Source organism: Neopsephotus bourkii, unplaced genomic scaffold, assembly GCF_033783945.1.
Source record: "Neopsephotus bourkii isolate Nb327-2 ecotype Australia unplaced genomic scaffold, CSIRO-AGI_Nbou_v1 NB_1820, whole genome shotgun sequence".
NCBI classification, from domain to species: Eukaryota; Metazoa; Chordata; class Aves; order Psittaciformes; family Psittacidae; genus Neopsephotus; species Neopsephotus bourkii.
Window position 1 is genome coordinate 9,784,160 of NW_026902293.1, and position 13,817 is coordinate 9,797,976.

The window sequence follows — 13,817 nt, forward strand, 5'->3', positions numbered from 1 at the left end:
GACTTTTTTTATTACTATAGAAAGAAAAATATACTTATTAGTATAAATATTAACTTAGTAGGGTTTGATCTGAATGTTGCTGTGCTGTGTATTGAGTATGGGGAATATACAAGAATCACAGCTGTAGCTGCATTCTTACTAACTTTGATAATTATATGAGTACATAGAAAGCTGAGGTACATGTAAAACAGCCTACTCCTGAACCTGGCCACTTCAGAACCTGAAGATAAACAGCAGCCCTCCCTCTCACAGATGATTTAGAGAAATTCTTTACTCTAGTGAGGGTGGTGAGGCACTGCAACAGGTTGTCCAGAGAAGTTGTGGGTTCCTCAAAAACAGGCAAGGCTAGGTTGGCCTGTGCATTGAGCAACCTGGTATGGCAGAAGGTGTTCCTGCCCACGGCATGGGGCTGGAACTAGATGATCATCTCCTAGTCCTCTTTTAATCTGTATTTTGAAGGTAATACCCCCTCTTAGAATTATAGAATCATAGAATAGTTAGAGTTGGAAAGGACCTTAAGATTATCTAGTTCCAGGCCCCCTGCCATGGGCAAGGGCACCTCACACTAAACCATGCCACCCAAGGCTCTGTCCAACCTGGCCTTGAGCACTGCCAGGGATGGAGCATTCACAACTTCCTTGGGCAACCTATTCCAGTGCCTCGCCACTCTTACAGTAAAGAACTTCTTCCTTATAAGATTCCTTATTCTTAGATCTCCCATCTGTCATGGTTTAAGTCCAGTCAGTAATTCAGAACCACATAGTTGCCTTCTCACTCTCCCTCCTTCCTCCCCCCAGCTCCCGGAGGCACAGGGAGGAGAATTGAAAGCATGTAACTCCCACAGGTTGAGATAAGAACAGTCCAGTAAGTAAGGTATAACACAAACCACTACTGCTACCACCAATAATAATAATAATGATGATAAGGGAAATAACAAGGGAAGAGAATACAACCGCTCACCACCCACAGACCAATACCCAGCCCGACTGAGCAGTGATCTACCCCTTTCAGGTAACTGTCCTTAGTTTATATACTGGGCATGATGTGCTGTGTTACAGAATACCTCTTTGGCTAGTTTGGGTCAGGTGTCTTGTCTCTTCTTCCTCACAGCTTCCCCTCCTCCCTGACAGAGCATGAGACTCAGAAAGTCCTTGGTCAGAGTAAACATTACTGAACAGCAAATAAAAACACCTGTGTTATCAGCGCTGTTCCCAGGCCAAAAGTCAAAACCACAGCACTGCACCAGCCACCAAGAAGGAGAAAAACGACTGCCACCACTGAACCCAGAACACTATTGTAACTGCATACCTACCTAGTACTATTAGAATCACCTGATTAAAAGGCAAACAAGTCAACATAATTAAATTTAAGCTGGATCATTGTGATATGGTTGGTGGCAGCTTTCATCTATAGGGTGGACAACCTAGGAAGAAGTCCTTGGAGCAAAGGTGGAACTTGCATGGCTCTTCAAGACTCGCCCACATCAGGCCCTTTGGCCTCATTTGCTGTGGCCAACACTCAGGGCCTTCTTCTGCACTAGACATCCGAGCCATGAGCTGACTGTATAGGAGCAACTAAAATGCACCCAGTTCCACTGAAACCAGACAGGAGAAGTCGGCTTGCATTTTCCAAAAGCAGCACTTCCCAGCTGCTGGTCTGTGAATTGTCGTGGTATAGATGGATTAAGAAGAATTTAAGAGGTAACTAAGAAAAGCAAATAAAACTACAAATATTGACATGAGTCTGTACCTCCATTGAAAAGGTGGTGATCTAAAATTGGAGTAAGTTAAAAAAAATTCTTTTAAACAATTTTACACCCAAAATGTTCTCCTAAGCTGTTCTGTAGTTCTTTAAATTCAGTGCCAAGCACAAGGCATTCTGGGGTGTTATAATAATAGCTGCTACACTTTAACACTTAAGTGGAGTTGAACTGTCTCATCTTCTTTGCTTCTATGTGAGCATAAAAATAGCCCAGACAGACCACTTATTTTAAACCATCATTATTAACCCAGAAAAATTGAATTTGTTAAATGGTTCATTAGACTTCGAGGATGCTTGCTATCCACAGAGCACAGCTGAAAATACTGAGGAAGTTTTCATCAATTGATGTCATGGAGATTGGATTATTCCCAACTCTCAGCAAAAGATGATTTTCATATGCCACGTTTACACTGTCAATATCAATGTATATACTGTTTATCAGTATGCACAATGTGAATTATGCCCACTTATCGGTAAAAGATCATCTTCTTTTGCCCTGTCTACATTTTGAATTCAATCATCCCTAACTAAATCTACTGTGTGTATCAGATGCATGAGCTGTTAATCTCTGTTCCAACCTGTTGCAGTTTTGCTGTGTACTCATGTTGTTCAAATCTCTTCCAGCAGCAATGGTCCCTGTTTACCTACGCTACAGTTCCCGAGGTATCTCCCAAGACCTGGGATGCAGTCTAAGGCCACTAGTGCATGCCCAAACATAAAGGGAGCTGTCTCCACTTGAGTAAGGATCGTTTCAGAATAGCCCATACTGAATAGAGCATGTAGACTAGCAGATTTGTATCCACGGAAATTGCCATGCATAGAAACCTTCTGATCACTTTTATAGATAAGCATGAGGTACATTCTAAATCATGTTAATGGCATCAAATAACGATAGAACTATGTGCACTTCCCAAGCACAAACCAAGCAACAACTCCTTACAATGCTGATCCGCTTTTAAATATGGTATGTTGAAGTTCTCACAACAGCTACAAGTATTTTTCATTTAATCTTTTGTTCATGCATACATCTTGACTGTATTTTGGGAGGAAAATAATGGCAATTTGCATAATGCATATCATGAACATGGCCTGCATTAAACAAGATCAAAATAGTGTCTCCAAATATGCACTTACTGTTTTCATCTGGAGAATCATTTTCATTATATTCTCATTACATCAGTAACTGCGTTTGTGCTTCTGAGCCCTTATACCAGCTTTAGCCTGGCATGATTTTTAATCAGAAAAACAAACACGGTGAAGCACGATTTGCACCTCCACATGCTCACTACCGTTATGTTAATGACAATGTCCTTCATGATGACGAGTCCCCACCCATAATTTGCATGATCAGAAAATGTGCTTTTTTCCGGGGAAGAAGTTAATAGTATCACTGGCATGGGTTAGGTGGAATAAACAGGATGGAGACTGGGTTTTTATACTTTATTTAGCAGTCGATCAACATGATGAACATTTGTGGGGTAAAAGGGTCAAGACGGGTGTGCGTGCATGAAGGAAGTACTCGGGCAGCGTGAAGTCTTTCGGCTGCTGATAATTTCCTTTTCCTCTGCGATACATGGAAGGCCTCGCGCGGAACACTTCGACAGGCGGCATGATTTTGCTGTTTCTCACTTACAGGCAATCGTTCCCGGATAGGGCTGCAGCTCCGCCTCGCTCCAGTTGCGGGCACGCTGCAGTTCTGCTGCGCCCGTCCGCGGTGGCGGAGGCGGCGGGGACCGAGGGGCCGCGGGCAGCAGCAGCAGGAGGCGGGCAGCCGCGGGGGTCTGAAGGCAGCAGCGCGGCGGCGGTGGATAGGGCGGTCCGGTGCCGCTAGGTGGCACGGCTGGGTCTCGCACGCCGCCCTCGCCCCGCTGCCGCTGCAACCGCCGCTGCAACCGCCGCTGCCCTGCCCGTCCCGGCGCCCCCCCCGCCCCCTTCCTCACAGGCGCAGCCCCCCCCATACCGTCAGACACAGAGGGGCAGCGGGAGCCCACCCCTCCCCTCCCTCCTTACTCCGCAGCTAATGAGGGGAACAGCCGCGGAGAGGGCGCCGCAAATCATCTTAAAAGAGAGGCGGAAAATTACCATGGGCGACCGCCACGAGGCTGGTTTTGTTTCTCTGCTCTCGCAGTAAACTCTTGTAATCTGCGGTCATTAGCATAATCTTCAAAGATCTTTAGGGGGATAATCTTTAAAATGCCTGGGGTGCTCGCTTGTGAGGCTTCTAAATAGAATATCATTGGAGGAGCGTCAATACCCTCTGAGGTGTCTTTCTTCCGATTCGAGGGGTACCTCTGCCTTCTGCAGTGGCGGACAATAATGTAATCTCCGCCTTGACGGGGGTCAGGAGAGCACTGCAGCTCTGAATACTCAAATCTCTCTCGCGGGCTTTTAATTTATGAGGGGGAAAGGCATATATTTCCTTCGAAGTTTACTTTTCGTCAAGGGTAATTATCTCACTTGCATTTGAACTCTTCGGGGGACTAGAGTTAGTTTCTAAGCAGTTGATTCCTCTGCCTGAAATCTATAGCTCTTTTGTGTGAACCTTCAGAGCTCTGGAAATGAACAACCCAACCCGCGGTTTGCAGAAATGTTCATTGCAGTGAAGGGCGTGTTCGGAGAATACAAACAGCACCCACAGATAGTTGCCAAGGGCACCTAATACATCTTTGCATTACACCTTGAACCAGTCTGCCCATATCAGCGAGTTTTTATTGCACGGATCATAAATGATTGCAAAGTCTGAAAATCTTTCATGAAATCCTGGCAATTAATAGTTTAGCCAGAGAACCTCTAAAGAAAGCAGAGTCTCTAATGTTCCAGCTCTTGAAATCGGTTCCTAGCCTAGTGGTGCCGGTGTAATCTCAGGATTCCGAGTTTTAAGGGGGTTACAGCTTCTGATTTTCTTTTGAAAAACGCACTTTCTCTCCGACCCTGTTTTTCTAGGCAAGGAAACACGGAGACATTAGTTAGCAGCAGAATGCCAGGTGCTGTCTGATCAGGGGGAGGGGGAAAGGGCTCTGCAGAAGCCAGCTCTAACGCTCCATGCCAGAACCTGTAAAATTAAACCGCGTTTCCCATGTACGGTTTCAGGTAACCACATGAAACTAGCTTTTCTTTAAACCGGTTTGGTCCTGATCGTTTCCTGTATTGTGCTTTTAAAGCCAGAAGCAGCCCGTGACCCTAAGTGACTATGGTTCACGGCGGCCGTTTAGATGCTTTTTGAAGGCACGTCGGGGTCCTTTATCAGTCGTGTTAACAAAGAAAAGGCGCTTGCCTGAAGATGGGAAAGTTTTTCAAGAGAAGCTCCTGGTAGGAGACAAGTGCCTGGTTCCCCATAAATGATTTACAAGGGATGGATCAGTAACAGGGAAAAAGCAGCCCACAGGAGGAAGAGCGAGAAAGGGAGGGAGGGCACACAAACAGTTGCTTCACCGGCGGGTTAATGATACCGGAATGAAGCGAGGGGAGTCCGGGCGGATTGCCGCGATGAGCGGCTGCCCGCCCCGGCCCCGCCGCCGGCAGGGTCAGCCCCGGCAGCTCCCCTTCTCTCTCCGAATAATCTGTCGGGCGAGGGGGGACAAACGCTGCTTGGAGCAGGTCTGTGAAGGGGAGACCCGATCAGAGGTGGCAGAGAGTTGCCCTGCGGGAGCGTACCGCACTGGCCGCCCGCGGGGACAAAGGGGCTGCGGCCACAGCCAGAGGCAGCCAGGTGCTTAAAGGGGCTTCTCCAAATTGACACAGAAACAGTATTGTCTGGGATTTACCCCTTGAGGTCAACGCCTGGAAATATTCGTTACCTCCGCTGCAAAAGGCAACGTAGGTTTCTGCCCCTAACCTCAGTCCTGTCTCCTATCTCTGCCTTCCGGGATGTAGTTAGAGACGTGCTAAGCAAAAAGGGCATCTCCTGTCCTTGATGGCCCAGCCAGTGATTTCAGGAATCCTGGGCAGAGGGTCCTCGCCGCTGCCCCAGTGTCTTGGTGTTCCATCCTCAGCGGACGAAGCGGGGGAGCAGGACTGGATGGGGCGGGAGCCCCCACCCCTGGGGGAAGAAGGAAGGACTCCCGGGCACGGGCGCCGGGGCAATTCACCGCTCTTCGGGCTGTCGCGTGATTTCATCGTGGAGGTGACACGTGAAAATGCTGCTTCAGAGGTAGTACTGGCAGCGAGGTGACCGTCAAGGGATTCTATGCTGCCCCCCACTCTTCCTCAAAAACGTTGTTGATAACTAAAAGAGGCAACCACTTCATAAAAACCATTTAAGGAAACGTTGAAGTCGAAATGAAAACCACTAGTTACATTAAGGTTAAATCAAACGTGGCCTTATGTGATGAGAAATACGCTCAAATATTCCCCACACGTGAAAGAAATGCCATTTACTATTCTGTAAGCTATTTGCTTTTGGCACGAAGCAGTACCTTTCCCACAGAAATAATAATAATGTTTCTATATGCTGAGGTGATTGGAATCAAAACGTTCGGAGGCCCCCCTTCATCAAATCTGCCCGCGTCCAGACGCAAGTGTAGAAATACAGTGGTTGCAGATGACCACATACATGGCTTTACCATGCTAACTTTATTCTAATTAAAACAGCAAATAAACTCTCACCAGTTCTCTGTAGTCACCTAAGAAAACTGGTTATTAGCCCACAGCATATGGCCGAGATGCTCAGAAGAGGGGTAAAAACCAGCCCCCGTGTAAGTGACACTTTTTACACCGGGTATTTGCGCCTGCGGATTGCTCTGAGGCGCGCTGTAGCCAGCAGCAGTAACGTTTATTTCACTGTCAGCGTTGCCCTTGCCTGCAGTATTTTATCTGCGGCAGAAGATGGGCAAGAACTCCTCAGGAAGAAGTATTCCTCGGCGACTTTTATTGGTCTTTTAAAAACCACCTTCGAAATAACACCGGAGGACTTTGGTTATATTTACACCTTCCCTGTGGCTATCTGGGCAGTTATTTCCAGTGGTTATTAATGGTTCGTAATGGTGGGGAATTGTGAAGCAAATTTCCCTTTGTTTCTTCCAAAGGACAATCGAAAGCCCCTAGGAACTGGATCCAGAGTTTCCACTGTCAAACTCTGGCAATGAGGAATTGGCCAGTTTAACGAGATACTGCAGCATGGCGAGGTACCACCGATACGAAAGTAGAGGAAACTCGCTGATCTTCTCACTGGGGAAACCAATCAGTCACCAGTCGTGTTCAGAGACTGGAGGAAGGGAACATTTCATTTTTCATATTTTTTTTTTTTCTTTCAATTTCCTTCCTGTGTAGAGCTCTCCTGCGAGAGTGTCATTAAATCACTGCCACGGGCGTGCCATGGAGCCAGGCATGTTCACGCACCCACGCGAGGCAGTCCCTTTTCACCGGGACTTTCTTTAGTCATTCTTACATGGGAACTTCTTCCAAATAGCCTGCTCTCACGGCGCCGAGAAGGCCCCCCCGGGATGATATTTGGAGTGACAACACCACACCTTCAGTGTCTTGAATTATTTCCTTTCTTCCTGATGCCTCCGTGGGTGTGAGCTGGTGATACCATAGGCGAGGCGTTAATGATTGTTTCGAGTCTGTGAATGTTCAATATCGGAGGACAGTGACAATTATTATTTTATGAATACTTCCTTGTGTCACGACCTTCCCTACGAGGCCGACGAATTGTCTTTAGCGCAGGGATCCCAGACTTTGCAGCGATCCCTGTATTTGGTCCTGTTTCTCTATACCACCGGGCGCCTAACTAAAATAGGGGGGCTCCCCCTCCCCGCGACAGCTTCAGTGCAGCAAAGGGAGCGACATCCTTGAGGTCTGGGTGTAAATCTGTGTCCACCGAACAGGACAGAGAGCTGAGGACAGAAGGGGCAGCCCCACGGGGGGGCGGTCACGATTAGCTGGGGCCCCTGCGGGGCAGCTGGTTTCGCCCCCCGGGGGCAGCGCAGGGCAGCCCTGGGGGTGTTTCTCCCGGGGAAACAGCGGGGCAGGGGCAGCCCGGCGCGGGCAGCCCAGGAACCGGCAGCTCCGCGTCCCGGCAGCCGGGGGCGCTGCTGCGGAGTCGGGGCACCGGGCCTGCGGGGCAAAGCCCCTCCGCGATACCGTAAGCTCCGCCAGCCGCAGGCCAGAGGGGCCGGGCTGAGCTGGGCCGGGCCGGGAGCGCCTGCCCCGCCTTTCGGCGGAGCGCGAGCTGCTTGCAGGGCCAGTCTGTGTTGGCAGGAGCGGCTTTCAGTTTTCATTGAGGCTGCTGGTTACTGTTTAACATCCCCACCCACGTTTCAGTTTGTTTAGTAAATCGATCTGATGCTTGGGCTGAGGCTGCTGCCCTGTCGCCATTGAGCAAAGTTAATTCCCCCCTCCCCGCTCTCCACATACACACGATCTCTCCTCCTCCTTCCCTCTACAGCATATGGTAAAGACGGTGCCAGCCGCACCAAACAAGTCACGCAGCCCAGCGCCGGGACGCCCGAGGGGAGCCGGGGGGTGCGGGGAGGCAGGAAGCCCGGGGGATGCCGTCTCCCTGAGCCGCGACCGCGCCGCCGGAGGCCGAGGGACGGGGTGGCCCCGCCGGTAAGTTCCCGGGAGCTGAAGGCGCCGACGGCCGGCAGGTGACACCGCCCCGCGCACCCTGCGTAGCCCGCCGCGCCGGAGGGGGCAGGCGTGCAAGGTGGGGAAAGTTGACCCTGCTCGTGGGAAAGCGTTCAGGTGCCGCCCCGGGGACATTTCATGTTATACATATTTTATTTTTTAATGTATATATAATATATATTCCTCCCCCCAGTACGCCTGGTCACGTGCCCCTGTTGTCAGCGCCTGTGGCGCTTCAGAAGAAACGCACCACTTCGGGCGCAGCCGCGGGCCCTGGGGCTGGGGTCACGGGTGCGTGTCCCGGACGCGGCCGCCCAGCGCAGCCCAGTCCCGCTGCGCACTGCTCTGGTGCGCGCTACTTAGCCCCAGCGAGCCGCCACGGCCCCGGCCCGTGGCCCGGCGACCAGTCGCGCTGCAGCCTGGGGCTGTGCTCTGTCATTTGTGAATCCTTGGAGGCCGAAGTCACGACTTTGCACCGGGTTTAGGAAGATTTTCTAAAGTCTTTTGAGTTTTGCCTCCCTTATTTATTTCTTTGCCCTAAGAATCACCTGTGCAGATTTGTTATTGTAGGGCCGCCTGTAGTAATAGCGCTTGGCTGGTGCCGGATGCCTTGATAGAGAATCCTGAAATACTTATATACATATTATATAATTATCAGAGTGAAAAAATCTAACATGAAAAGGGGAAAGCAAGCAAAGGGTGGGTTTTGCAGGTGGACCCAGCAGTGTTTCCAGTGTTTTTTTGCATTGTTGCAGGTGCGCTGTTTACAGGGTACCTTTGATGAAAGCCAACTTTCAGATGTCACTCGCACCTGTGAGTTGAACATCTGTTCCTGTACACTGAAATAGGAGGTACAGTCAAGCATTTTGGGAAGTGGACAGGAGGTTGTAACGATAACACTATTCAAAGCCAGTTTTCACATTTGCAACAATGAATACTGTTCCATAGTGAACTATGTCTGTGTTCAATTGGACCTTCCTTTTGTAGGCCTTTTCTTGTACAGTACTTTGTAGTACCATCTTTGTTAGCTTGTGCTGAGTGCATTAAAACTGAGTGGACAAGACTGACTATGCTACACAGCTGTCAAAGTCCCTGAGTTGCTTCAGTGCTAAAAAAACCTATAAAGTGCTATGTAATTCCCCATATTCCTTAAGAACAGAAGTTCTTACAACTTAGATAGGATGCTTATAAAACATTTATAAACATGCAGGTGATTTTCAAATGTTATGAACAATATTTTGGTAATTTCATTCTTTTCCTCTTTTTATAGTCATATGATCAGGGAAAAACGGATAAAATGCTCATTAGTCACACAGTTCACACTTCTCATTATCTTTCAGTCTGACTCACTGACAGGAAAAAAGAATTTTAAAAGCACAATTTCCATTGCTTAGTACTCATCTCCCTGACCTTCTTTCATATTGAAGTTCACCAGGCTGTCTAAGGCTCACTTCATACATATATTTTAGATAAATAAATTAATTAATTAATAAATTAATGAATCAGGTGTAGGGCAAGATCAGGATGCTGTTACATTTGTTCATGGTGTTACTGTTTAATTTTACACATTTAGACCTATTTCCAATAAATACAAAGTTTGTGTTTCCTTAATACAGATCATAACTTTCTTGGCAGCTTCTCTCATATGACTAGGGGAATATCTCTATCTCAAAATTTTATCCTTAGTAGCAGTAGTGTGGAACTAGAGCATTTCAAAGGTCCAGTTTGAATTTGCAAGACAGCTATTTTAAGTACCCTTAGGCAGTGTACTGGGGAAGACTTCAGGTGGCTTGGAGTTACCACTGCCCTCTGTCCTGCCTCCCACCAGAGAGGAACACAGGAGGTACAATGAGGAAAATGGGATTCCTGTGGCCTGGCTATAATAGCCAGTTCCTTGGATGGCCAGTTGAAGTTTATTGCTAATTTGCGTATTAAATACTCTCCAGGCCAGCTTCCCAACAAAAGTATTCTACTATAAACACATCTTTGCTACACCGATTCCCCGAGACATAGCCTAGTATTGTTTGGTCAAATTTGAGTCTCTAAATGAAGTCCTGTTTGATTCCACAGACTTTACCAAACAGCTACAGTAGTGCAAGAACAGAATTCGATCCATGTGTTTGACACAGCTTCTGCTTCAAACTTTGCGGCAGAATTTATATTGTGCATATGGACTTAATACTACAAGAGACTGATCATATTGTCTCTTCAAGCTTTTTTTTTTGTCTGGGGTGGAAAAATGGTGTCCAGCACATGTCATTGGTGTTATGTACAAATCTGCATCACGCACATCAATTTCCACTGGCTACTAGAAACAAGACATTACTTCGGAAAATATTGATCCTTCTTAGCAGGTCACTGATTAAAAGAGACTTTCTGGGAAAAAAAAAAAAAAAAGTGGAAATCAAAACTAGTAGTGTGGTAACCCGTGTGATGTTAAAAACCAACTTTTTGTCTGATTGCTTTTGCTTATTTGGGAATGGAGCATTATAACAACGATAATAATCACAACTGATTTAATACTGTATATTGGTGGTATATATGGTATAATGGGGTTCTGAGCTGAGCAGATTGTGCTTTTATATCTGTTAAGTAGCAGGGGTAATGTACTTGATATATATTAATTGATAAATGGACTCTTTCAATGCAGGGATCTCTCTCTGCCTTACTCCTCAGTGATTTCAGGGTTCATCTGTTGCTCGTGATCTTTGAAGTTTTCTCTGATTTTTTTCTTCTCATTTTTTATTTAAGGAAGTAGGTCAGCTGTTCTAAAGTCTTTCATTTGTGTCTTTAAAAGTGTATACAAAGCCTAAAAATTAGTTTGGTTTGCCTATGTTGAGTCATGTTGATACAGACTATGTAATATTAAATAATTCTGGTAATGTAGGTTAGTAACATAGACTGCCTTAGAATATAAAGAAAATTTCTAGTTCTGTGGTAGATAGTTACCTGCTGTACATGGTAATGTGTTCTAATAAAATTTAATTTCTCAGTGAAAGTATCACTGCAACACAAAATAACATAATGTTGTGGGAAGGCATGGCTCTTAGGTTCTAATGTATCTTAATGAACGATGCATTATATAATGTATCATGATGAAAAAACACGGAAAACGCATTTCTGATGATTAAGGCGTTTAAATGTCTTGCAACAGCTTTGATTGAATCAAATATTTTTCATTTCAAATTCTCAACTTTAAACCAGCACCCTCTGAAAATCAGGTCAGAATGCTGTGTGTAATGTCAGAGCTGAAATCTATCAAACTGAAGGGCTCCAACAACATTTTCAAACCTTTCTCAATTGTCAATTTAATTTAATTGAAAATGAAAGGTCTCGCTTTCAGGATTGGGCCATTTAAATAGAAGCCTGCTGCTTTCATTTTGTAGAAGGGCAATCTCCCTCCACATACGTGTTTTTAAAAGGTTCATTCATAATTCTCCCTTCACACTTCTATTGGAAATGACAGAATTCATTATTTTGAGTTCTCGAACTATTTTTCTGCAACTTGGGTGATGAATTGTATGAGATTTAGTTCATAACATGGCATGGCAACCCACAAGATTTAAAATTCTCAAGGCTTGATCTGTCTCTTTCTGGCATTCAGCTGGCACAGCCGCAGGAAGCCTCCATGTGCATCTTCAGCCTGTTACAGAGTAGGAGGTTGGGATTTTTTTATTTAATACTTACCAGGAAAAAGACTCGTACCCTTGCTCGGTAATTCACTAGAGGTATCCAGGCAACAAGGACATACATTACAGTCAGCAGTATACAAGATGTGTGGATTTTTCTTGCCTTCTGTTTAGCTGGGAATCCAACTGCAACAGACATATACAAATAGCACTGTTTCCTCTATCCCTAGCATGGTAAAGTTTGCCCCTAGACTTTTATTTGTATTTATTTGTATTTAGTCTCTGATGGAAGAGCATTTCTTGGTGTGTATGTATGACAGTACCGGCCCAAACACAGGGTTTTAGCTCAGGCGGGAGAGGGGAGATCGAGCCTCCGTGAAATGACAAATACGATTCAGCTTGCAATTGATAGTGCATCTGTGGCAACGTTGCAATGAGAATCCCCTTTCTGAGAGTAATTTTTGCATGAGGTTGCTAGGCTACCCTAGCCTGGTTTGTACTTGTCTGAGACAGTGATGTCCATCAGTAACCAGCTACCTGCTAACCAAAATAGGCCTCATTGGCATAAAGTTATGCAGATTGAATTTCCCTTTTTCTTTGTTAAATAAGTTGGTTTGGCTTTTTTTTGTTTGTTTGTTTGGTTGTTGGTTTATTTTTGTGTTGTTTTTTTTTTTTTTTCCCATTAAGTGCTGAGATGTAGATTCTCAACACGGGGCACGAGTGGGACCAGTTCATACTCTTAGAGCTGGTCCAGGTGCTTTGAGATTGCGCAATGAGACCACTGTTGCATCATGTATGTCGGGCACTTTTTGTGCCTTCTGCAGCTACACAGATTCTTCATCCTTTGTTTTGTTTTGTTTTTTTTGCAAATCAATGACTATGATGAGAACAGTGATTCTTACTGATAACCACTGGTTTTGTCCTCTGTTTCAGAATCACACCCCAAAGTGTCTTGCAGACAGTATATTTTGCTATGTTCTTCAGGTTAATGATACTTCTTTTGCAAGGAAATGTTAGACTGACATTAGATTAGCAGACAAAATTCCCCCTGTAGACAAAATGTTAGACTGACATTAGATTAGCAGACAAAATTCTTCCCTGCTCAGGGAAGTGAGATAACTACCACACTGTGATTGCACATTAATACACACTAATTGTCTTTTCTCGGAACCTCACACATGTAGTCAGTTGTTGGCTTGCACCTGCTATTGTGTTTCCAAGGGAGAAATTATGATTTCAAAAATGGGCAGGATTTTGTTCACCAAATTGCTGACTTCACCTGTTTATTAGTCCCTTGCTCCCAACTGCTAGATAAGTTGAAAACAGTTTTTTCTGCTGGACCATTTGGTAGCCACACGGTGACCCTTTTAGGTGGGATAGAGTTCCTTACTGTATGTTGTTGGCTGTTTGTGTAGTTTCATGTCATTTCTGGGCAGTTACCCTTCTATCCCTATTTCTTCCTTAGTCCTCACAAAGATGGAAGTAGGCTTTTTATGTGCAAACAGTGAAAACAATACGTAGCTTTTACTGCTAGTTCTGATTTTGGTGGTAGACGCTATCTACATAATAGGTATGTATTATTCTTATTTAATATCCTTCTTGACTTTTGGGAGAACAGTGATACTCCTGACTTTAATGTCCAAATCCAAAACATTTCAAAAAGATTTACATTTTTAAAGAGGCTTTAATGTCTTCTGAGCCTCTTGTCCCAGTTTGTGTTTTACCGTGTCTTTTCTATATTATTGCTTTTAACTTTTTTCTTTTTATGCGACTTCCTGAGCTCAGTGACTTTTTATATTAATATTAAACATGTAATTTTAACATATGGTTTAGGGAGACTTAGAGACTTTTAATATACTT

At 45.5% G+C, this 13,817-nt stretch overlaps 1 protein-coding gene across 3 annotated transcripts in view; it reads left to right on the forward strand.

Moving 5' to 3' along the window:
* Positions 1 to 8,041: 8,041 nt before the first annotated feature.
* Positions 8,042 to 13,817, forward strand: part of HNF4G (hepatocyte nuclear factor 4 gamma) — a 59,983-nt gene continuing 54,207 nt past the window's right edge. For 2 of the 3 annotated variants that reach the window (XM_061343062.1, XM_061343061.1), the window contains exon 1: positions 8,042 to 8,310. The gene's annotated coding sequence lies outside the window, so the exon portion shown is untranslated. Of the gene's footprint in view, positions 8,408 to 13,817 lie in introns of all 3 variants that reach the window. The other variant, XM_061343060.1, reaches the window with a different exon arrangement.